The following is a 27,199-nucleotide window of genomic DNA, read 5'->3' as shown; positions in this document are numbered from 1 at the left end:
GAGTCATTGTATAAATCCTTGTTGAATAAATGGGTTAATTTCATCTTAGTTTCTTTACTTTACAATTAGGTTAAATCTTTATAAAGATACTGAACAAAGAAAAAAAACCCACGATTTTCTTTTGAAAATAGGGCAATCTCCCTGGTTTGCCTAGGAAGTTCTATGGGGTGCAAATCTCCAGATGAGAACATGTGGAGACCTCTAGAAATTCATCACCTTTTTTTGAAAAACAATTATAGGACACATTTTTTTTTTCTTACTGATTGCCCACAGGCAGAATCATCTTTGAGGATAAAGGATGGCATGTGGTTATTTCAGGGAATTTTAATGATAATGAGAAATTGAATACATCGCACTGAGTCTTTTCATCTTTTATTAGCATGTTGATTACACATATTAATGGTGTTCGCTATGTTATTTTCAAGCACGCACACGGTGTGCACTGATTAAATTCAAACACCTTTTTTCCATCCCCATACCCATACCCTTCCCAGTCTGTTGTAATCTGTATTCTACTTTCATGTTATTGCTTTTTGTTTGTTTGTTTGTTGCTTTTTTTAAAAAAGTTCCATACATGAAAGACCTCATTGAGTCTTTAAGTGGAAAGGAAAATGGCTTAATTTGAAGTTTCCAAATTAGGCGAATATATAACACCCCTGAAAGAAACGTGTTTCAACCCTCTGAGATTAAAATAAATGAGTGGGAGACGGGAGTCAGGTAGGGTTGTAGAAAGCAGAGATTTAGGAGACCTATTAAAGGAAATCATACTCTTGTAAGACTGAAAACAATTAATACTCTTATATATAAATGCTTACATACTCCTTCTATGAAGTGATTACAAAAGGAAGTTTGCAGACGAGTGGGCAAAGGTAGTGTTTGTTCGATAATTTATGATTGTCCTGGGCCAGCTGCTTTGTCCTTAGGGATCCTCAGTGATCCCTGTCCCCTCCCCCCTCCTGCTTTGCTCCCTAGCACTCATCATTCTCTGTTTTCTTCCCAATGTGGCCTGGAGTTGATATTGGAATCTCATAGGACAACTGCCACACATTGTAGGTAGGTAAACTTTTCTTCTGGAAATGAAATCCATCCTCTCATTTGATTATTCTTATAAATTAGGTTGAAATCTCATTAATCAGTAATAAATACTAATTATTCTTTGAAGGCTTCTTTAATGACTATTGCCAAAGCCAAGAAAGCACAGAGCATCCAACAGTGATATATGAACTGAGCAGTTTTAAAATGAGTCCTCGTGATCCTCTAGCTTGGCAGAGCCTTTTTTTTTTTTTTTTTTTTTGGTAAAAGCTGTTTTCACAAATTTTTCTGTAAGTTCATGAAGCACAAAAATATTTTTAAATTTATATAACAAGTATTATTTAAGTTTAAATCAATGATTGAAAGAAAAAGACTTAAATTAACTCACAAAAAACCCACTGTGATAGATTAAAAAATTGGCCTTAAATTATTAACCTTCTTTCAAGTGTGGCTTTGTAATGGAACCTTGCAGATGCTCCCATCAAGAAATGGAATCTAGCCAGGCATGGTGGCATGTGCCTGTAATCCCAGTGGCTCAGGAGGCTGAGGCAGAGGGTAGGGAGATCAAAGCCAGCCTCAGCAAAAGTGAGGCATAGAGCAATGCAGTGAAACCCCGTCACTAAATAAAAATACAAAACAGAGCTAGGGATATAGCTCAGTGGGTGAGTGTCCTAAATTCAATCTCTGAATTCAATATATTTTTTTTAAATGTAATCTATTTTTCTACTCCTCAAATCTTCAGAGTTGACGTGAGCTATTTCAGCCAATGAGGCATTAGCAGTTGTGATTCAGCAGATACTTCAGCAATCATTTGAAACCCTGGGACCTCCAGGTGTGCAGACTAGCCTCCTGGATTCTGAAAGACACATGGCTGGGTCACTCTCAAAGCCCTAGTCAATAGTAAAAGAATTGTCAGATACGAGAATGAGGTTATCTTAAATTAGCCAGCCACCAGTGACTCCTCAGCTGACTTCAGACACATCTGTAAGTCCATCAGAGATCAGGAAAGTCAGCCTAGATCAAAAATCCAACACAACCTGCAAAATCATAAGCCAAATGCACATTGAATTATAACATTTCATAATATCATTCTGTAGCAGAGTGACTTTCAGTCAATGATGGACCATGTAGGTCATAATGATCCTGTAAGATTTTATAATGAAGCTGAAAAATTCCTGTCACCTAGTGACATAGTAGCTCTCATAGCACAATGCCTTAGTCACATGGCTGTGTGAATGCTGGTGTGAACAAGCCCACTGTACTGTCAGCCACAGAAAGACTGTAGTTCATACTATTAAGTACAGTACACAATACTTAATAAATTAATGTTACTGGCTCATATAATTACTATACTATATATTTTTTTGTTATTTTAGAGTATACACTTTCTTATTTAAAAAAAAAAATAAAAGAAAGTGAAGTGTAGAACAGCCTTGGCAGGTCCTTCAAAAACTTCCCAGAAGAAGGCATTGCTATTTGAAGAGATAACAGCTCCTTGCATGCTATTGCCCCTGAAGACCTTCCAGTTACACGAGATGTGGAGGTGGAAGATAGTAATATTCATAATTCTGACCCTGGGTAGGCCTAGCCTAATAAGTGAGTGAGTGTGTGTGTGTGTGTGTGTGTGTGTGTGTGTGTGTGTGTGTGTTATGTGTCTTGGTTTCCAATAAAAGTTTTAAAAATAAATAAATAAAAATTTAAAAACATGAAAAATCTTATATAATGAGAATATGGGGAAATAAAATATTTTGACACAGCTCTACAACATGTTTGTGTATTAAACTATATCACTAAAAAAGAGTCAAAAAAACATTAACAGGTTAATAAAATTAAAATTAAATATGCTGAGATAACTTATTACTGAAGAAAGAAAAATACTTTTTAATATAAGTGTAGTGTAACCTAAGTATCCAGTGTTTATGAACAGTAGTATACTGTGCAAGTAGACTTGCACATTCACTCACTGACCCACCCAGAGCAACTTTCAGTCCTGCAAGCTCTGTCCATGGTAAGCACCCTACAAAGGTGTACCATTTTTAATAATATTTAACCCTATTTTACTGTACCTTTCCTGGATTTAGAAATGTTTACATACATGAGCACTTACCGTGGTGGTTGAACTATGGTGTTCAGCCCAGTGACCTGCCATACAGGTTTGTAGCCATGAGTTGAAGGCTTCAACCTCCACCTGTTCCTGTCATGCTGTGCTGCCACAGACCCAAAGCAATGGTGCCAGTCCATCACAGGCTGAAACCTCCAAAGCTGTGAACCAAAAATCAACTTTTTCCCTATATAAGTTGACTTATTTCAGATATTTATTATAATAACAGAGAGCTGAGTAACACATTGAAGAAATATGAATTTTGAGGTAATGCTATCTGCCAGACATTGTTATATCAACTTAAAGCTTCTGACTAAAACAATTAAATTAAAATGAGAAGGTAAATGTATAAGTCCTGTGAAACTGTTGCCTGAATCTGAGGTTGAAATTCTTGATGCGTTCTCATGTAATCATTGCCTTTGTGTGTAACTCATCAATACCACATTGGTATTAGTGATTTTCATAGAAAACCATATACAGAATTTGAACATGGAACTTCCAGTGTTTTCAATATGTGTAGAGTACATCTGGTACACAGGGTTGTTCAACATGTGGGATGAACAAATATGTGCATACATTGACCTCAAGGTAGAGAAAATTAGGAAATGAAGAGTAATTTCTCTTCTGCCCTTCTACTCATTTTTCTTTATGCTTAGGAACCTGGAAATAAATGTGTCTAAAGCTGAGCACTAATATCTGCTAGCAATCTGACTGGGTTATACTGGCAAATCATTAAAGATGTCTGCGATTTTACTTATTGTAAAACTTCCAGCAACAGAATTCTAATTGGAAACTCATTATACAAACACTTTGGAAAAAGTGGTTATTCCTATTTTTCTTTTAATCCACCAAAGAAGAATGGCAATACAAAAAGCACACAAATAGATACGAAGATAAACCTTATGACTTTGCCCTGATTTCTATATACTTTTAAACTCAATCTCCTATGGCTTTAAATTCAGCAGGTACAGACATGGGTGAAGATACTTAAGTCCAAAATTGTGATCCCTTTTCCCATGAATAACTGTCCTCTACCATCATGCAACTGAAGATTATTTATTCACCACACTTTCAAGAAAGTAACTGGTAACACTTTTTTATTTTTCACAAGAATAGAAAAGTTCTCCGTAGCCCCTTAACATCTATCGGGTCCACCAAGAATGAATTTGTCTGTTGTCCTTAGTGTGTTTTCATATGACCACTGGCTGTCTTCAGGTTTGTATCCCCTTAAGAGGAATTCCTTCTTCTCTTCCATGACAAGCCTGATTCCCAAATGCTGAACCTGATATTAGTCTCTCTTCTCTGAATTGATTACACCTGTTGCGGTCTCTTTCCATCCTACCTTCAAACATGCACACATATCTCCTGTGCTGAATAAATGATAGCAAAAGTTAATTTTTCTTAAAGCTATTTCCCTACTGCTCTTTCAAGGTGTGGCTTGAGTTTTACTGTCTTACCATGTAATTTAATTGTAAGACATACAGTCTTACCATGTCTTACCATGCAATCTTGTGTCTATTTTCATATTTTGCTTTCTCATTGTTTATTTTATTCCTTTAAACTCTTTATATTTTTTACATTTTGAGGCAGCATAGTGACTAAAAGCATGAATTTTGATGATGGATAGATTTGCAATTACAGCTTACTTGTGTGATACTGGGCACCAAATATAAGATCTTTGACACTTCAGTTTTTGCATATATAAAAAAGGAATGTAGGGCTGGGGATGTGGCTCAAGTGGTAGCGTGCTCGCCTGGCCTGGCATGCGTGCGGCCTGGGTTCGATCCTCAGCACCACATACCAACAAAGATGTTGTGTCTGCCGAGAACTAAAAAATAAAAAATAAATATTAAAAATTCTCTCTCTCTCTCTCTCTCTCTCTCTCTCTCTCTCTCTCTCTCTCTCCTCTCTCTCTCTTTTAAAAAAAAGAAATGTAATACACATATTTCAGAAGATAACATTGGTAGCAAGTGAATTAAAACATATAACTATTAGAAGAGGGCTTGTCACAGAATCGACACTCAATAGTAGTAGTAACATCATCACTATCATTATTATGTGCATTCTTACCATTCTACCAAAGTTACATTGCCAGTGTACTCCGTATAACTTCTAGTTTTTAGGCTCAGTGAGTATGCATCAACCTTAATTCTCTTCATTTCGCATTTACAAAATATGGTCTTGGTGATCACTGTCAGTAAATGTCAGTGCAGAAGTGAAAACCACTGTACATATATCAGGAGAATGGGATCGAATGCTGGGAATTATTTACTTGCAAAATTGCACAATAGTTTAGAGGAGTGGAAGTCAGAAAGAACTGTCCTGTGGAATCTAACAATGCTTCCTCATGGCTAGGACTCAGCGGTTAGGAGTTTGCTCTGCATACTTCCGCCATCACACATTCTGACCCACTCATGAAGCTCAGGACTAGACACTGGAAAACCAAATTTGATGACTAAACTGTTTATGAACTGTCATATCTCCTGCTTCTGCTTATCAATGGAAACTGCAGCAAAAAGGAGGTACTTCATGTCATTCTTCCCAATCTTAAGCAAAGAGTTTTGGTATATATTTTCTAGGAGTTCAGGAGGTATAGGAGTGTGGGATGAATATTTTCCAGCTTCTTTTTTTTTCTTCCTTTCTTCCTTTTCTTTTCTTTCTTTATTCTTAAAGTTCTGTCTTGATAACTCCAACTGTCACCTTTAGACAACTACTATGGGGAGTGGTGACTTGACTCTGACTGCCTCACAGCAGGAAGCTGCACCTGTGCTAAGAACTTCCTGTGCAAAAATGCAGCTTAGGATTGCCCAGTTGCTATGGTGACACCCTGCTGAAAGAGATTCTGTGAAAGGCACAAGCTATCAGTCTTGACCTTGAGTTCAGATAGCAACTGCCAGGGTTAAAGAATTATGAGCTCAAAAAGATAATTAGAATAGGATGCCAGTACTTTGACCTTCAGCCTGCCTGTTTTGAAGAAATTTCCTCACAGAACATACTTTTGATGATAAAAACCTATATAGTAAATGTGCTGAGCTAGCTCTGAGTCATTGTTCCTCCAAAAGAGGACAGTGTCCCACCTGGTTTCAGCTTTCTATCTATATGTGTGTGTTTGTATTTTCTCAAACCCCCATTGCACATCTCTGGTTTCTGAATTAATGGCTTTGCTGGTGGCAGCAAACTGCCTATCAAGTCCCCATCCCAAACTCTGACTTTATTGCCTAATTTCAAATACATAACTCAAATGTCTATTGGAATTTTCTTCTCATAGACTATACTTTAGCTTCAAACTCAATATGTAATATAGCCAACCAAAACCAATATAAAACATGAAACTCAACCTAACCATTTTTATTTATGTATAATTTTAGTGATAGATTTTCTCCAAAGAGTTCAGTTAATTCAATGAAGGTAAAATAATATGATTCATAATCATTTTTCCTGAGATAAAAAGATTTCAAACTTATCCTTCCAGATTTTTTTAAGCACCTCACCTTTATGATTTACTAGGTACCGTTCATAGGTTGTGTCTTTAGTTTTTGTAATTTCTTCCAAATGGAAGTAATTGTTCTTCCAATTTTTGACCTTTTGAATAATTTATCTTTCCCCTTCTATATATGCTACTTCCCACCATGCATATTTCTGTGCATTTTCCCTTTAGTCTCTGAAAACTCGACAATGGCAGTGTTTATCACAATCTCAAATTCTGCTACTCTTTCCTGATATATGGTTAAATGATGGCAGTGATTATCACAATCTCAAATTCTGCTACTCTTTCCTGATACATGGTTCAATGGTAGATACTATAAAAGACTGAGTAGACTACATGGTCTTCATATGATCTTATGCAAACTTTAAGATGATCATTTTGGCTTCCTAAAAAGTGGTTAGTAACAGCTGATGTTGATGCTTCCTATCATGGCACAAGATTTCTATGAATTTTTAGATCAAATTACAATGTGTTTTTGTATTTTATTATGTACATTTGGGAGCACTAACAGCTTCCATTAAAACCAGAGTGTCTAATAAAGAGATTCGGGAAGAAGTAGTCAACAAAAGTATGATGAAAAATTATGTCTTTGGGAATTAGATATAATCAGACAAATCCAAATTTTATCTTTGACACTAGAAGTGTGACTTTGGGCAAGTTAACTAAAATATCTAATTCCCAGTTTGCTTAGCTTTCAAATAGACATAGCATCTCTATTTTGCACATATCATAGGGTATTATTATGGAAATTAGATATGGTAAGTTTACAAGAGTGTTTAATCCTCTTTTAGTCCCAAAGTGAAAAAAATACATTTTGGTTATTATTGGTTTTATCATTGCTTACATTGATGTCAGCCTTTCTATGAAATATGTTTAAAGCTAATTCTGAAGTTGGTATGATTTGATAGTCACTGTTATACTTCTTTGTGGGTTTAAAGGCATGAAATTGATTAGAAACCCTCAAAGAACTCTTGTACAATTCAGTGTACAATCCAGTATACAATCCAGTAATCGATGATCTGTGTAATGTGATTAGAAGATGATAAAAGATCAGTAGGGCTAGGCTATCCCTACTGCTAGGGATAAATTGTGATACCCACAATTTATAAATATTGCTAACTTGTGTGTTCATCCTTCTAGAAGGAGAAAAATTTAGGCACTAAACAGAATTTGAAAACCATTGACTTAAGTAATGGTAACTATTGTTCTCTACTATTAAATATAACCCTAGACTGTGTTGATATTTGTTGAGAAAATATATGGGTCTTTTAGCCTTAATTTTGGCATTTTAGCTACAAATATCTACACATAATTTTGCAATGTTAAACTGAACCAAATAAGAAAAATCTTACAATATTAGAGAAAATATTAAAGCTGTCACATCTATTCTCAATTTATTTATTTTTTTTTTTAAAGAGAGAGTGAGAGAGGAGAGAGAGGAGAGAGAGAGAGAGAGAATTTTTTAATATTTATTTTTTAGTTGGCGGACACAACATCTTTGTTGGTATGTGGTGCTGAGGATCGAACCCGGGCCGCACGCATGCCAGGCGAGTTCGCTACAGCTTGAGCCATATCCCCAGCCCCATTCTCTATTTAGATAGTGATATTGATTGTGTATTTAGACAGAACAAAAACAGCCTAGTAAAATAATTTATTACAAATCACAAGAGGTTTTACAAACATACACATTGGGTCAGGCATTGCCTTACAAACATGTTGCTATTGATAAGAAAAGGATTTATCTATAATTCTACCTATGAAGAAGACTCAATAAATACTCCATATATAAATAAATGAAATAATGAATTAAATAATTGTTTTTAACTTAATTCGCTATTACACTTTTTGCTAAAATTTCAATTTAAAAAAAACAAACACCTAATTTTTCAGATTTAATTTTGAATAGCTGAATTTGGTAAAATGTGAATACATTTCTTTCCTGGCTAAATCAAGAACATTTTTTTCCAGAATATTTTTCTGTTTTTATTAGCAGTTCCTATCTGTATTTAATGTGCATAATTTCCAAGAAAATCTGGGAGCCACAGCAAAGAGGGCTGAAGAAATGAGAACATCACAGAGAGAAAGACTTGGTCACTGAGGTGTGAGCACATGCTATTCCTCCCCACAATGGGCCCACAGGTCCACAGAGCACTCTCTGGGACATCCCACCATAGACATATTTCTGGCTTCATCTGAGAAAAGCAAGTGGATGGCAGCCTCTGCTTTCTCATGGCAGTAGGAGACTTGAGTAAAATTGGTATCATTCAGGCCTTGTCTCCTTGCAAGGAAAAAGCATAACATCCAAGAGTCAAACACAACACATTCCCTCCCTGTGACCAGGGACTGGGTCGAGGGAAGCTCTGCCTGCTTGGCACAACCAGCTCTTTAACAGGAAAAAGCAGAGTTTGGCAAGACAGGGGAGCTGGGGGAGTGCTTTGAAAACCACACCTCTGCCTCTTGGAATTTGAAGCGTTCTGTGGGGCCTGGTTTTTGGAACACTTTCATGCTCTTGATGAAAACACAAGTTCTAACAGAGGGCCTGTCCCAGTTCTAGAGTGCAGGAAGTAAACTGCAGAAGACCTTCTTAGCTAATGCCCTCTGAAGAAAGAGACCACCTGGAACGGATAATGGAGGCTACCTTTGGATTTCTGTCATCACTATAGACACTGCCATTGTAGAGTCCCCACAGAGCAGAGTAGTAAAATGCACAGAAATATACCCTTGGTAGAAAGTAGCAGATACAAAATAAGATGGACAACTTGCTCAAAAGGTTAAAAATTGGAAGAACACTTTTTTCCATTTGGTAGAAATGACTAACAGCTTTATGAAAGAGACTCAAACTATGAACAGCACACAGTAAATGATAAAGGAGATGTGCTTCAAAAACTCTAGAAAGATACATCCCAAGTCCTTTTATCTCAGGGAAAATGATTCTGTATCATGTTATTTTACACTCATTGAATTAAAAGTAATTAGAATACCAGTTAGTTAAAACATCCTATTGGAGTTTCAAATGGTATTATGTTACATTTATAAATTAACTTGCTGAGAATGGATATCTTACAAATATTTAGTCTTAGTCTAAGGTTTATCCCGCTGAACAAACCCACTCTTCTCTTATTTAACCAGGAAAAGTGGGCTGGATTTCTGCTTTCTCATATATATTTTCCATTGTTCCATGATGCAGTTTGTTTTATCTTGGTTAAGTGTTTACATTTCTTGTCATCCAAATATTATTGGGATTAGAACATGGGATAAAATCGTAGAGTGACCCTGTCCAAAAATAACGTCCTCCTCTCTGGTGGTGAGTAGAATCAAGACTCCAGCCTGGAGACACAGAACGCGTTTTCCAGTGAGGTCCCCTCTTGGGTATTTTCCTAACCTTTGTCACACTCATCTTTCTACACACATTGTGCCTTCTAAAGTCTGAAAACAAAAAATTAAGGCCCCCTGATTTAGAGTGGATTAAAGAGCTGACTTGGTGTTGAGACGTGTACTCCCCAGAGAGAGAACATGATCTGCTCACCTCACAGGGGCATAACCTTTGAAAAAGGCCATTTCTGTGGGAAATTGCGATTATAATCAATTTTCAAATTTTGAGTACAATGTGATTGGTGGGGAGAACACTTATTACTTTTCTCTGAACCAATTAACTGTGTCTGAACTATAAATTTCAGCATCAACTTCTGGAAGGGAAGTCAATGTAGCATCCCCATTGCTGAAATATTGTACAAACAGGAGCTATTTTACAGGAAATTACTAACTGCTTTACACACACTTTAGAAAAATATGAACAGGTATATACACTTTTGGATTCAACTTCTGGGGTTTTATTGAGACTTTGATGTCTGTTTTTAGATCAAGAGTTGGTGGATGTCCAGTCAGAAGACCATGATCTATATGGTTTAAAATTACCCTAAAAACTATTAGCTGCAGGTGATAGGCCCAATCCCAATACTGTAATGGTGACATCTTGTGGAAACTGGAAGAGGGTCTGGCAGTGAGAAGTATCCTTAATTAAGAACTGTAAGCACGGTGTTCCCTCCCCCCCCAAAAAAAGTAAAGTTTTTAAACAAGTTGTCTAAGCCATATTCCTTTGCTTTGGAAATAAAAACTTGAACTAACAACAAAAAATTTCATAAGACAAGTTATTTTATAGCATGCATTCAAAACCTATATAATCAAAGAACAATACTTTTTTTCATAGAAAAAAATGGTTTTCATTTTAAAAACTAAACAATATTTTTCATCATATTAATCATATTTTGCTCAATATCAGGAAGGCTAATCCTGATATATAACTGCTTTAAAAGAATGCAATGTAATTATTATTTTTAAATTTTAGTACCATTACAAATTCCATTTGTCTTAGAGATGTCAAACCAGCTTTCATCATTACTATTACAATTAATGCTGCATCTGAAAGTATAAATGACTGAATACCCTAACTATAAGTGACAGGGAGTCTTGTTGGATCAGAAAATAAATCTTCCAGGAGCAAAGAGCATTAGAAGAAAGTTTTGGCTGGAAGCTATGGTTTCTTACATGGGGTAAGAGGAATGCTCAGAGAGAATCGCTTTCAAGTCCGACTCTCACACCCCCGAGGTCACAGGAAGCTGCTGGCAGCATTTATTTGGTGTGCAGGCCAATTTCCCTCACATTCTATCAACTTACTTCAGCATGGTGATGAGGGGAGAAAATTTTGAGGCTCAAAATCTAGAAAACCAGTAATGAGGAGTACTGGTTTCTGCTCTGAGAAATAATTAAAGTCCTGAAGAAAGAATCATCCAAACTCAATGAAAGAAACTAAGTTTCCCTCAAAAGTTTGTTTGAATTACAGGAAAAGAGCCAATGTCCAATTTGGACTGAACATAGGGCCAGTATGGGGAACCCAAAGCAATGAATGGCACCAGAGGCACAGTCGAGTTTTGTGAGACCTGGAACTTATATAATTTGTGGGTTTCTCATTTATAAAATGAATTTTACAAACTATGATTTTGCAAATGTGCATGAACGGCCCATGATACACAGTGCTAGGACCTTGTCAAGAAAATTGGAAAGAGTATATATAATCAACACATCTGAAAGTTGACCTTCTTCCACTTCACAAAACAGCTTTTTCTAAGACATACCACCATAGTGTGCCGCAGTCCGGCTGCAGCAAAATAACTGGGGGGTGATGAGCAACTTGTGTAGATTGATACAGGAGGAGTGGGAGCCGTTTATTGTAGGACAGGAAGGATATTTATACATTCCACACAGCTTATCTTAATTAATATAAACTAGATACAGCAGTCAACCAATAAGAAATCTCCACACTTAATGGCTCGCTGGCGCCACCTCACAAACCACTCCCCCTGGCAAAATACCAGGCGCCATCCTGACTTGTTTACAGACTCTAATAATAGTGAAGAAAGAAGTATATAAATTAAATATGGGTCTCAAGCACCTAGTAGGGTGACTATATTGATAATATAGAACCTAGAGTAGAGTTGGCATTCAATAATTTTTTACTTCTTCTCCCCACCCTTCCTTATATATTTCATGTAGATATGAACAATTAAATTTAAAAGATAGAACATATTAAGAGGACTTCTTGAAGTAGCACTATATCAGAAAATCTATAACATTTTTATGTAGCTTTTTTAAAGAAATAGAATATTTTGATACGGCTATAGGCTATATCACAACAGGCATTCCCTAGCAGGGTGGGAATTTTTGCATATTTTAAATTAGCACTTGAATCATTTATTTATTCATTCATTCAGTATTGGCTAATACTACAAATCCTTTTCCTGGAAAAGTAGAAATTAGCATGCAAGAAATTTATTGAGGCATTTTCTCAGAATTAAACCTGGAAAAGGAAAGGTAGTATAACTGGGCAGAGGGAGAAGGGATAGGGAGTATTGATTGAGATTAGACCAACCAACCATTACTGGTAGGCAATTATGCAGTCATCCTAAATCCTTCAGCCAAACCATAGAGGGGTGTGAGGATAGAACTGTCACTGTTAATCCTCCAGAGTCGGAGGTTGGATATAGCGGTTTATATCTCTATATCAAGCCATGATGATATGCTGGTTGTCCCTGGAAAGTAATGTAAGCTTGATAAGGTGGCTCTTTTTAAAGCAGGACAATTTTCACGGAGAACTAAAAGATTTGGACCGTCATCCAGTTGCACTCCCTGCATCTGGGGAAATGAGTCCTTAATCCTGCAGGTTGGATCTGGGCTGGATGCCTTATGGATCACAGTATAGTGTACCACTGGCATCATCCAGATCCACTTCTTTGAGTAACTTCTAGAGAAGTTCCTCTGGGATTCTTGTAGGCATTTGAATGGAGGAAACGTGTAAAATCAAGTTTGGTGGGATCAACTGGAGTTATGTTTCTAACTAAACTTCCTTGTTCCACTGAAGCCTGTGATGTTTCTTGTCTGGTTTAAGCTTGACTCATAATGCTCATGATCATTGGAATACAATTTGCAAGGGCAATAGCTAGATCAGCATTCAGTGAATGGGAGTCCATGTTTTAGAACACATACCTAGCCTCTCTCTCTGCCCGGATAGTTCCTCATTTCCTATGCCCATTGTGTCAACAGTAGAGTGTCCAATGACAAAGCATGGCATATTTGATGATCAATAAGCTCAGTTATATTTCTTGCTTGATGCTCTGTTTCATGCTGGATTCTCTTAGGAGATATTAACGTGCATTATAAATGCCTTTGCCTTTTGTGATTGTTTCCAAGGTAACCTCCAAATGTCTCTCATGGTGCATTTATTAAAGAATTACTGATGATTTGGGGATACAGTATATTGCAGTTTATTTTAAATTTTCCCACATATGTCAACCACTTCATTGATAAATAAATTTTGCTCTTTTTCTCTTCTGCCAAATCGTCATAAATCATATCCATGATAGTGAGGAAAAGGTATAATAGTGTTGGATGCCATAGGAACCTGAGCCCATCAACTTATGTAGCTTATGTCTAACTTCTCTCTGTATTTATGCTCAATCTTTAAGTTACCACTCCAATCTTGATTTGTATTCATTCTGGGATGGTTTCAGTTTACAGCTTGGTTTGTCTGACAGAACCAAGTTGATGGGCAGTTCTAGAACTTGTTCAGGCATTAATGTTAATGTTAAGGGCCATTAATAATCCAACAAATATTTTTCCAAAATTTTTATAATCATTGACTGCAAATGACATAGCATTTCTGCAAAAAAAAAAATAGAAGTTTACATGTGAGTATTTTATCAGAGTGATTTTTTACCACAACAGATATATTTGTTCCTATAGTATCTATCAGATGGATCCACCCAAATGGTAGAACTACTTGCACTATACCTTGGACATGACACTGGGTATTTTTCTGCTCAGTGCCTACTCATTTATCCCATCATCTATCATGACAGTTTTGTGAGCTGTTATTTTCTCTAAACTTTTAAGGCCAATCCTAACAATGTGAAAATCCCAACTGCAAAGACTTTTGTCAGAAGTTGAATCCCATTGATCTAATCTCAATCAATACTCTCTATCATTTGTCTTTATACACTGCCCTCTTGATCCTGTGCCCTCAAAATTCATGCTCATATGTGCTCTCCATGTTCCTTCTGTACATACAGCTAGTTCCTGAAGATACTTTGGATATAATCTTTTTTGTCCTTTAGCAGACCCAAAATTTTCCTGAACAAATGATGTCATATAAGCCTCAGTTTTTGATTCAGTGGTGAGATGAGGAAGTGAAGGCAGATTTTGGAAGTTGCTCAAATTCTTTTATAAGCGGCAGACCTCTGCATCGTCTTCATGCAGGAAGCAGAGACTAACAGATTCAAGAGCAAGAGTAATGGTAAGCCATTATTGTATGCTCAGAACATTTAAGGACGAACTAATACCAAATCCTACTTAAAGTCTTCCAGAAAACAAAGGGAGAAGGAAAACTTGCTTCCAAATCCATCATATTTAGTCAAAAGACATCACAAGTAAAAAATTACAACATTTTAGTCAGCTTTGCATTCCTGTGACCAAAAGACCTGAGAAGAACAATTTAGAGGAGGAAAATTTTGTTTTAAACTCAGGATTTCAGAGGTTCAGTCCATGGTTGGCCAATTTCATATCTCTGGGCTCAAAGTGAAATAGAACATCATGGCAGAAAGGCAAGATGTAGAAAAACAGCTCAAGATATGGCAACTAGGAAGCAATGAGAGAGCTCTACTCTCAAGGGACAAAAGATAAATACCAAAAATATGCTCCCAGTGACTTATTTGCTCCAGCCACATCCTTCCTGCCTACAGTTAACATGTAGTTAATCCACTCAAGTGAAACAATCCACCAATAAGGTCAAACTCTCATAATCTAATCACTTCCCCTCTGAACAATCTTGCATTTATTCACATATGAGCTTTGGGGAAACACCTCATATCGAAACCATAAAAATATTCCCCATTAACACAGACACACATGAGCCCTATGATCCATAAGTATAGTAGACCATTCCTAAGAAAGAGTGTGCTTTCTATATATACATCCCCAAATCCTGATGCATGTTTATAATGATGATAGTTAAATTAATATTAAAATTATACAAATCTAAAAGAAAATACACTAATGGTCTACTCTTATTATTTGAATGTTTTAGTTGACTTCCAAAATAATTTTATATATGACCTGTTGTTAGAAGAAAGTGAAACTATTGTTCCTCTTTGTTAAAGGAACGTTCAGTATGATCTATTAAATGCCAATGAAAAGCAGTTACTCTTGCCAATTCCTACCTTGGGAAGAGATGAACTTCAGTTTAGAAGACTTCAGTTCAAACTCTATCTCTGTGCATGAAGTATTGGGAATATTAAGAAAGTTGACTATTTATGTGCCTATCTCAAGTTAAACTGGCCATGGATATAGCTTTCTTATTTGATTGTCACATAATGTTTGTTATTTCTTTTCAGAAACACACATTCACAAAAATATCTGTGGCATTTTGAAAGGCAGATAGCAATAAATAATTGTATTTTACCATTCCTTTGATTGGTCTTTGCACCATATTTCAAAATAGCTTTGGTTTCGTGTCATCCACCACTGGCCTATCTGCACAGCTACTAGAGTGATGGCTTACAGGATCACTATGTCATCGCATATTCTGGTTGATAGCCTTTGTGCATATTACAGCTATGACTTATAGAAAAAGACAATATGAGAACCCAAACTAGGATAGTTAGTCTTAAATATTTTGATGAATCTTTAAGAACAAGCTTTTGATTCCTTCATTGCCAGCGTAGCCAGATGTCTAGACTCCATTTGTCCTTAATGATGCTGAGTCCTTTTCTTTAAGTATACATTCATTTCTCTTAGTTAATATTCAATTTAGATGCAGGAAAAAACAATTTCAGAGTTTTCCAATCCAAAGTTTTGCTTTCTGTTTGTTTGTTGATACATTTCTCATTTAGGCCTCAACTAGAATTTTTAGTCTAAACAAGAAAAATTTGTCATTTTCCACACATTCTCCTTGTAAGCTCCTGATATATTTGCCTATGTGCCTGCCTATTTTTCCTACTTACCTCTAGTATCAAATTTGTGAAGATCTGTTGGGCTCCAGCGCCAGATCTAAGATCTGATGACTTTAACCTTTCTCTTGGTTTCTCTGAGTCTGTACTCCTCTGGAATTTGCACTCTGCTAGACCAGCCCCAGGATAGGAGATAATGAATTCTTGGAGTAGCATTGAAATTTGGTATTCCAGGCAGATACTTCTGCCCTCTCCTCTTAATGAATGCTACAGCTCCATAGAGAGATACTCTAGGAAGTATGTCTTATGCAAAATTCTTAACTATTCACTCTCCCATTATTTAATTTTCTTTGAATAACTTTTTAAAAATAGAATGCATAGTTATCTAATGGATTTTTCTTTCATTTGTATACTTACATATTCTGGTAATTGTCATTCTTATCTGTATTCAAATCAATATGTATTATAATTATTTCATTTCCAACATATATTTCTGTCTGTTCTTAGTCACCTTTCCTGATCATTTCCTTTACATTGCTAAGCACTCTGTTTATTTACTTATACTCCCTTGCAATTTTCTTTCTTTTTTTAACATATTTTTAGTTGTTGGCAGACTTTATTTATTTATATGTAGTGCTGAGAATCGAACCCAGTGCCTCACACATGCCAGGCAAGGCAACCTCGGCCTTCTTGCTATTTTCTTGATAAATTTGTTTCAGCTTGCTTTTTTTACTTTGTCAAGCAATCATATTAATTAACCTGGGTTTCATGGTTTAAACATAAGTATTTATTTCAGATAAATTTAGTACAAAAAAGATGTTATTATCCACAGAATTGATGAATAAATGGATTACACATGAAATTATGAAGGATTAAATTTAAGAAAATCTTAAATGAAAGTCATAGCTTTATTTATTAGAAATAAATGTGTATGACTTTTTAAAAATCCTAAAAACGTACCAACTCATACGACTCAAACTCATTCAATTGATTGGGCAATGTTAGCTTATGTGTACTTGTACACACACATGCATAGTGAATTCACAGGTAAGTAAAAGACATAATTTTTGTATTGTATTATCTACTCTACATTTTGTATTGTATCAAATCAAGCCATGAATTTATACCCTTGATAGTAAGAAAAAGCTTAGTTAATTTTTTTTACATTGCAAATAACAAAAAAATCATCCAGACAAGCATAGTATTAAAAAATTATATGTGCTTATATTTGTGTGTCTGTTTTGGTATTTATTAAGAAAAGATGCAGATTCTGAGGCAGTGGCTATAGTTTTATATTGCCCACTCCCACCCTATATATTTCTTCTAGACCATCTTTTTTATGTTTACTGCATTTGGTTCCCTTTCCTGTAAACCTCACTTTCTTTTTTCTGTATTCTCTACTTGGAAACCCTGTAGATCCTGAATTCATGGGTCGCCCACCAGTGTCAAGAAAGACTTACTGAGAAAGGATGTCTAGAGTTCATATATTTAGGACAGATACAATTAATTTAATCATCTGGAGAAACATTGAAATAAAGTTCTCTGAACTCAGCTTTCCTGAATATCATGAGCCATTCATGGTTCTAGTTGTGGGTAATTATCTGACTAGTAAGGAAATTAATAGATGATCAATTTAATGTTTTAACAATGTTGTAGGTTGATTGATGTTGTAGTTGTGAATTTTAAATATTTAGTGTAAATAGGAAGGAAAAATTTACAGTGAAGCTCGTAGTAATTGATAAGAGCCCAGATCTGCTACAGGAGCATCCAGAGAACAAAGCACCACATTTACACTCCAGTAAAGCTCCATGGAGCAGAAATACTGGTCTCACCATAAGTGTTCCTGTCTTGTAGCAGAAAGATTGAAACACTTCCCATGAGAACAACATGCTACAGATTTCCCCAAACCTGCACCCCTCAGTAGTCTGTGTCAGCTACGAAAAGATGAGTAAATTGCAGGGCTTCTGTCTAGCTACTGAATCCTTTAGTGAGATATAAAGAAAGTGAGTAAAATGTTAGATCCAACTGGCAACTGACTTCTATTTAACTTTACCTTTCTGACAGAAAGCTCCAAAGAGTAGGTCCAGAGAAAGAAAATATTCCGGTGTTAAAATCCTTTAGTACACTGAAAATGCAATTTAACGAATTAATTTTGTGACAGTTTGTATGAGTTTAGATTGAAGAATTTTCCCTTTCAGTCACATGGGTAGTTGTTCAATATACATTTATGAGACTCTACTAAATTTTAGGCATTGGCCAGAGGAGGAGAGAACACAAAAATTAAAAAGAAGAAAAAAATTGAAGGTACAATGTCATTTTTTTATATGCAAAGGGCAAAAATTAAGATGCTGATAACCTTCGAATATTAGTGGGGATTTGGGAAGACAATTCCTTTCTCGCATTATATAGTGAGGACTTTGAGACAAACTATTAGAAGCAAATGTGGTGTGTTTTTAAATGAGATATCATGCAGTAGTTGAAGATATCAGTTGTGCATACAGTAATAAAACTAACAAATAGAGTGCTGAGTGAAAAACAAGTAAATATATACTAAAATCCATATATATATATAACATACCCAAAATATTGCATATGAATACATACACATCCACACATGCACACACATGCACAGACACATATATATGGATGCACAATGTAACACTTGACCAGTTTTCCGTTTGAATGAAATGGATCTACAGTTTAGGGCAAAGTAGGAAACAAAAACCAAATAAAGGAAGGTTATTAATAAATTATCAGAAGCTTAGTCAACTTTTTGTGCCTGAACCCTGAATTATGCCTTCTCCTTACTTCCTCAAACATGTGCACCAAAGAAGTTTTTAATGGAAAAAAAAATAATAATGGCTTCATCCTAACCTTTCTGGAAATGTCCTTTCTGGTGCAACAAATTCATTGACTGGGACTGGAAGAATAATGTAGTATCACCAATACAATGGCTACCCATTCTGTCTGGACTCCTAGTGAAAAATGTTAGCAGAAAATCCAAAAGTAGTAGAATTAGAGTTTTTATCCTGCATTTTGATTATTTCTGGGGGAGCAGGAATGATTGTCTCTTTTAAAGTTCTTTTTATGGTTCTCATGGCCTCCTGTCTTCTTTCCCTTCCTGTTCTCTTTCCTCAAACACTCCTTGGGGTGGTGTTCTTGAACAGAACAGATAAGGGTCTTAGATAACAGCATTACTCACTACCCCTGGAGCACTTAGATAGATGCACTTGGAAGCAACTCAGGGTTATTTGGTTTTATGAAAATTCATAGCAGTTTTCATTAAAAAAATAAATCTAAACCAGAACTCTTTTGTGAACCATTAATACATATAGGAGGAAGAGATAAGTTGTGCCCCTGAGGTCAGGTTAAAAAAAAAATTGTTTTCTGTATTCTTACACCATCATCCCCCCTAATGATATCCTTCACACTAAGTACTCCCGTGACTCAAATGAGAGCCTCTTTACTGTCGGAAGATCTGCTCTCAAATTTCAGGACCGGAAAGCAACCAACAACTCTCCTCATCAACACCACATTTTTCCTGCTTATTTCAGCTTTATTGTTCTCATGACCTTGTTTCTACCTTGGTTGAGTCCCAAGTCAGTATACATGCAAACTTAAGCCTTGAGCCCCTCCCTGTCATTTGTCAAAAATTATACTTAGCTCTAGGTGTGGAGGTGCAGGCCTGTAATCCCATGACTCAGGAGACTGAGGCAGAAGGATCACAAATTTGAGGACAGCTTCAAAAACTTAACACCCTGTTTTAATTTTAAAATAAATAAATAAAAGTGGGGGACCACGGGAAATAGCTTAGTGGAAGAGAGCCTCTGTGTTCAATCCCCCTACTCCCTTCAAAAAAATATTACTTTTTATCAGTTCAGTAATTTTACTAAGAATTTCAGAATTAATAAGACAGGATCACACTAACAGCCCTTTGACATTTGTTGACTTTTATATATTGTTGCATTTGTTCCAAAATGCAAGGTGCTGAATAACTTTCACATTGTGCTTTCGATCACCTAGAACCCTCTCCCTTTATTCAAATTGCTTCTTATATACCACTGATAGTATCAAAATCAGTTTTCTCTAATAATAACTATGATTTTTTTTCTTTATACGTTCATACTCTATCATATACTAGGCATATCCTGAGAGAAGTCTTTAAATATTCATCTTTATGACTCCAACTCCAGAATTATAGGTACTCATAATGGGTTTGTTGGATTAAAGAATAGATTACTTCATTAATGAATGAACAAAAGAACAATTGCCAGAATACAAAAGAAAGCAAGAGAAATTAAGTATCTCTAATATGATGTATTATAGCCCCAAACCCTCTGAATTAAAATGAAAAAAAATGTTCTAAGGGAAATGAAAGAAAATGTTAGTAACTTGGTAAAAGCAGTGTTAATACAATAAAGTGCTGCAGACAGTACATCAGCTTGTCTCCGAAGACACTCCTCCAATGAACCATTACTTCCATATTTATGTCATTGTGTAGTCTCCTCCCCTTGAATCTGGATTTGCCCTCTAATTTGCTCTTAACAAGTGAAATTACATGGAAGAATTACAAGCATGTTATCTGAAGCTAAGTCCTATGATGTCTTGTGACTTACATCTGGATGGTTTGGAACATGTACCATGAGGAAAGGTAAGACCATGTAAGAAATCTACTCTAAGACCATCATTCTTTGATGAAATCTAAGCTAGCCTCACAGAGAGGCTATGAGGAAAAAGAGAGGGACACACACACACACACACACACACAGAGAGAGAGAGAGAGAGAGAGAGAGAGAGAGAGAGACAGACAGACAGACAGACAGACAGAGATGCATGACCCCCAAGCCAACTGTTACATCCATCTCAATCAAGATGCTGGACATGTGAATGAAGGAGCTGCGTATCCTCCAGCCTGGACTTCAGATAACTCTGGGACAGTCACTGATACTGGACAGCTGTAGATGACCGATATCTAAATAAATTGAAGTGTCAATTATCTTGAAACAATATTATATTGGGGCAGTAACACTCCTATTAGATAAACTTCCTGATACTTAATTTGCTCTTCATGTGACAGAATTTATTTCTCTGCCATAAATATTATTGGATTTAATATTCCTCTCTTTTCATCTAGGTCATTTCTTATGAGACTTTCATCTCTAATGTTGTATGATTATTATTTCTTTCATTAGAATAGGTAAACATAACAATACACTATCCTCATTTCCCTAATTAAAATGTATTTAGAGTTCTATTTCAGTAGGATTTATTTTGGTAGGATTTATTTCAGATAACAAATTGTTTCATTATCACCAGTCACCTAATAAAGTAGGCCTTTTAAAAATATGTATTTCACACTAATATCTCTATCATATTTCCAAAGCCCCAAATAACCATATACCTTAGTAAGAAAAAGTGTTTTGTATTGAAAGGATATTTAAAACATCAATTATGTACAGGATAAACACAAAAATTGAAGTAATATATTAAGAAAAGTAACTTAATGATAAATTTTGAATTTAGTCATTTTCAAAATTTTCTTTTGTTTCAACTTTTTGCTGTTTTGTTCTGAGAATATTGAACAACTTCAGTCATGTTCTCCTTTAGGATCTTGAGGTGGGCCCAATGTTTTGATCAATAACCTCAATATATGAGACTCTAGCTTCGAGTGAAAGTTGCATCTGGACTTATTTGGCAAATTTAGTTACAGTTAAATAAGTTGCTGATAGTTCATTTTGTAAAACACACATACCCTTGTTTCTCCTAAAATGTAAGAGCTCAAGAAAGAATTCTGCTGACTCAAAAGATTCTGCTAGTTGGTTATTTAAGCAAAAGTTACTGCAGTGTGATAAGGCTTCTTGGCTAATTGCACTACAGTCAAATTCGAGGGCAACAATAAAGAATATGCAGCTATTTGTTATTTGTACAGTCCCTGCCTCTAATGCAATGGGGATTTGACCCTCATTGTGCAATTCCACTTACTAATGGTTTCCAGAGCAACAGGCACTTCTATTAACTAACTCTGCTAAATATGTGCATCCTCTGCACACTAATGCTGGCTGAAGCCCCTAATATTGGAATAACCTGATTTGTTTTTCTGAGGAAACTTCTTTTAATGCAATATTAAAAATAATGTTCTACTTGTTGGCATCTATTCTAAATTCTTTTTTCTTTGTCTAACACTTAGATTGAGAGGCAATAATATTTTCATTTTTAGGGCATTTTAATGAATACAACATTGATACCTACTACCTTATTTTAATTTTTCTCAAAGGTCTTAAGGGCAAGGTTTAGACTGAACTCTCAGAGCCTGTCAATAGCATAATGGGAATTTTTCTTCTAAGTATCATGTTATATTCAGTAATAACACTCTTTCAAGCCAAGGTTTCCCAAAATTGAGACTCCTTATTCTATATCCATGAAAACAATTGCATTTTGTAGTCTTTCTGAAGGAATTTTTAAGAGAATTTTCTTTTATTTTTTTAACCTTATTGGTTTGTGTGTGTATGTACATAATCCAAATTTTTCATTCTAACAAAAGCATATGCCTCTCATTACTATTTTCTTTTCTAATGTTTTGCTTTTTGTTTTCTGTGTTATTGTTTCACTTCATTCAAGGACTCCCCCTCCTCAATTTATCTTTAATCACAGCACCTGTCCTTTAGCATCAAAGCTGCTTTTTCCAGACAGAACGTGCACTCAGGCAGCATCCTGGATTCTGAAAATAGCCCCCATCTTGACAGTAACCCAGAAGCATCTGTGCTCGAATGCTGTACCCATTCCTCCACTTGCTACATGTCTTCCTATGAGTCCTTGGGAAAGAAGGGTGCTCTTTTTATAATCACAGGGCAATTGAGTTCCAGAAGAAATCTGGTTTAAAAAAAAAAAACATGTCAGCATCTCTGACTTTTTTGGAGGTAATCTAGGTAAAGCAGCCAGTTTGTCAGACTGGCTACCAGGACATCCTTGTGGCACAAAGAGGGTTGTTGAGTTTCGACAAAATGACATCTACACATATGGGAACAGATAATGTTCCTTCGCCTTATGGACCTGCTAGAAAACTTACCCTGTTTCCTGCAGAGCCAGTAGCTGGCAGAAGCCTCCCTCACACAAGCTCCAGATGTTTTTGCCAGATGGTATAAGAGACAGCAAGAATAGCTGACTAGAGAAGGCCTTTTGGGATATGAGGATAAATTGATATGAGCATGTGGATATGAGGATATGAGGGTAAATCCTGGGGTAAATTATAGATTTTATAAAAAAGCAAAACTTTTACAGTCAAGGAATGTGAGTTCCATCCTAGAACCTCACACATCTCATTGACACAACCATCGGAAACATGAACCTGAACCCACTGGGCTCTGACAGGCCCCATGTCTTCCATGTGTCCTCCCTCAGTCTCACCAGCCCTCAGGAACATGACTTCCCTTTACATTTTCTTTCCTTCCTACAGCATTGACAAAGAACTTCACCTAAAAGTAGGATTAATGATCCATGTAGAACTTTTTAAAATTTTTTTTCTCCATACATGATTGCACTTGATCTTTAGAGAAAACTTAGACAAAAAAAAAAGTCTAATGAAAAACAAATCACTCATATCATCAATTAGAAACACAGATATGAATACTTTGGTTGACAACAGACACTATTGCCCATCATGGGATATGGAGGAGAACCTGGTACCATTTATTTGTTTCGATTACAACTTTCTTCTCTTTTCCTAAACCAAATATATAGAAGGGTCTGACCTCTAAGCCGTCTTCTATTGACAGTTCAAATAAGAGCCAGGAGGATAAGGGAAAGGAATGGAGCCCCAGGTCTAATCATCTTGCTTTCTTATACCTCAGAAAGTAAAATGCCTCTTGCTTGAAATCTTGAAGGAAGTTCAGCTAGGAGCTCTCTTGGTCCCCATCTCCTTCTTTCCTAATCATGGCACACAGCCTTTTAGATTTTTCTTTCCCGTTTGTTATACAGCCTCTTTGGGGATCTTCTTTGGTGGGGGGAGGGAAGATATTCTAGTTCTCAACTCACCTTTCTCTGCAGGGGGTGGGGATTGTTAAATATTAAAAGCACTGAAATTCTCTAGAAGTCAGTGACTTCTTCCTCTAGACAGTGTCTGCTGGTTTGGTGGAGAGAATGAGGCAGAGCTGTGTGCGTAATCCTACAGAGACTCCTACAGTGGGCAATTTCCACTCTAGAAGTGTTTTGCATTCTAAGGTTTCTGAAACCATATATCTTACAAGTTGTAGGTTCTCTTCCTTGTGAAATGTACCTGTGTAATGAACATGCTATAATACATTGTGTTTGGTTAATTCAATTCCATCTATTTTCTTGCAAACTAATAACGCTGATCCAAGGAGACATCATCATCCTTCCCATTTTTTTTCATAAGTCCTGGGTTTCTCCTTCACCACCTGAGAACTTTTAAGTTCGCCTGCTATTTTCTCCCTTATTGGTGTTTGTCTCAACCGTGATTATTGATCATTTTATATGCTACTGCATTACTTAATCAATACTAAAATTCTCAACATTTGCTATTGTCCTTCTCCCACTTCTCTCCTATTCTATTTTAAACAATGCTGTGATTTCTCTTCTACCCACTATTTTTTTAAAAAAATTAGCTTCAATTTTGGCCTCCAAATAATATCCAAAAATGGATCTGCTACATCAGAGTGTGAGAGTCCTAAGGCCATTAATCCATACAGTCAATAGAGTTTGCACTTCTAACAGCAACATATAAGAATTCTTGCTTTTTTGGACAATGCTGGACATTTTGATTTATTAAAACCTTGGTCTATTTGATAAGCAAAAATAACATATTAATATTATTAAAATTCTTGTATGTGTCAGTAAAACCTGAGGTTGGACAATAATTAAAATAAGATCAAGTTGAAGCCAGAATTAGACAGGCAGTCAGTGTACATAGGTAAATTGAGTCAGGTTGAAACAAGGAGGCCAATTTTGAATGAGTCCAGCAAGTTGGAGACTGTCTGCTGAGGGGTCTTATCAGAACCTGCCCCTGCTCCAACCAAGGTGACCTGTCCCAGGAATTTCCCCTCCTTGTTAAGGTGTCCTTGGCTACTCCATCCTGCCTTTCCCCCATCAACCCACCTGTTTTGCACCTCTTGGCTCTCCCACGAGCTTTCCTGGGCCTAGTCACTATGCAGGAAGGAGAAAGATAAGGGGGGAAAGACAGTAGGACACATAAAAAGGGCAGAACATCTGGCTTCTTGGGATACCAGGATAGCAGCTATGGCCCGCTTATCCCTTCCCGGAGAAGTCTATGTAACACCTTTTAAAATAAACCCTTATTATATGCTTGCCTCGGTGTGCTTCTCTAATGTTCAAACTTCAACATGTGGGGAAGCAGGACTCATCACCCATAACCAGAGGTATCAAAATCATGAATATAATGCATATCATATACCTAATCTAAATAGAAGCATAACTTTTAAGATTTATGATATGTTAGATTATACATCCAGAGATTAATTCTCTCATGAACACCTTATTTTTCCTCAAATCTCATGTTTTAATCTGTGTCAACATGTTGCGATTGTAATTTTCTAAATTCTAATGGGCAAAAATTCATTCTACATCCCTCTACTGTCTGTAAATTACCAAGCAAGGTTTCCGCTGTACCGGATTGTCTGATGGGTGATTTTGTTCTTATTTCAAAAAGATGAGGAGGACGTGGGGCCCCCAAAAGTTCAGTGACTTCCCCAGCATCCCCTGCATCTAGTGAGTGCCAGATCCAAGGCTGTGCAGGAAAAGAAAAGAATCAGCACCGCTTTTTCCTTCACCTCCTGGGAAATTCTTACATTAACACTGGCTCAGCAAGGAATGAATAGATTCTTTCAGAAATAGAGTTGTCAGAGTCTGATCTAAGTTAGCAAGCTTTCAGTTTGCTTAGACAAAGAAAACAAAATGTTAGGCTGGCTTCTCAGCCTGAGGGCCTGGAGTGAAGGAAGCCCTGGATGGCGGGATCCTTTCAGCTACACTGAGCATGAATTAACTGACTGGAAAGCACAGGCTCTGCATGAATATGGGGACATCCGGATTGTTATTTACCTTCACTGGAGGGCAGGTAACCTGATGCGACCACAGATTCTGCAGACTTCAACAGGCAGAGAAGAATGTGTATTTGGATCTTATATTTGTATAGCATCCTTTAGGCCAGACTTCCCTCAAGAGTTCGGGAGCCAATAGTCAAAACTGCTATGAAGCTGTGAAATGCTAGCTGTCCATCAGCAAATATGCAAGAGGCCCTAGACAACAGAGGCTCCCGCTCTCTTTTACAGCTGGAGAGGAAATATCATGAAGCAGCGTTCATAATTACCCACACTGATTTGGGAGCTAAAAGCTCCAGAAAATTTTGTCTTAAGACTTGAAGGCTGAAACTGGAAACTCTCTGAAGTCCACGTGAGTGGGAAATCATCAAGGTGATTCAGTCATAGCCCCCCGTAGGTTTTCAGAGTTATGTCCCTTTTCTTTCTACGCTGTTTTGCACAAGCATGATCCTATGTGATTTATTCCTAGGCAGACAGGTAATGTTTCCCCATTTTATAGGTAAATAATGGGGCTTAGTGCAACTGAAAAAAAAAAAATGAACTTCCAGAACCTTTTAGTAGATCCTGGTCAAAGGAAAGGGATTTTGTTTTAGCATATATCAAGATGGATTTGGACATAAAAAGGCAGTCTGGAGTGAAGTGAAGATAATAAGAGAGAAAACTGAATGACTTTGAAGACAATGGAGAGAATTGGCAGATTTCTGGGTCAAGGCAGGGGGAAGAAGATGGAGAACTGGAAAGCATTTAGAAGAAAGAGGATTCTAGAAAATATGAAAATATTCCTTCAGAGGGCTAGTTGAAGCTACTTTTAAGTATAATTTGGAAGTAATATTTAATGTGTCTTTGTGCTCTTCTGCTATAAAATCCGTCCCATCTCTAGGAAGTTTGGGAGATGCTTTGGGAAGTTGTTGTAGCACTTCTAACTGGAAACAGGGCAATCTAATGAACCAAGGAATTTGTTCCCTCCACAAAATGTTCAGATACTTGTGTGGGTAAGGCCTTGACTTCACAC

This window comes from Ictidomys tridecemlineatus, chromosome 7 (assembly GCF_052094955.1).
Source record: "Ictidomys tridecemlineatus isolate mIctTri1 chromosome 7, mIctTri1.hap1, whole genome shotgun sequence".
Taxonomy (NCBI): Eukaryota; Metazoa; Chordata; class Mammalia; order Rodentia; family Sciuridae; genus Ictidomys; species Ictidomys tridecemlineatus.
This window is presented reverse-complemented; position numbering follows the sequence as displayed.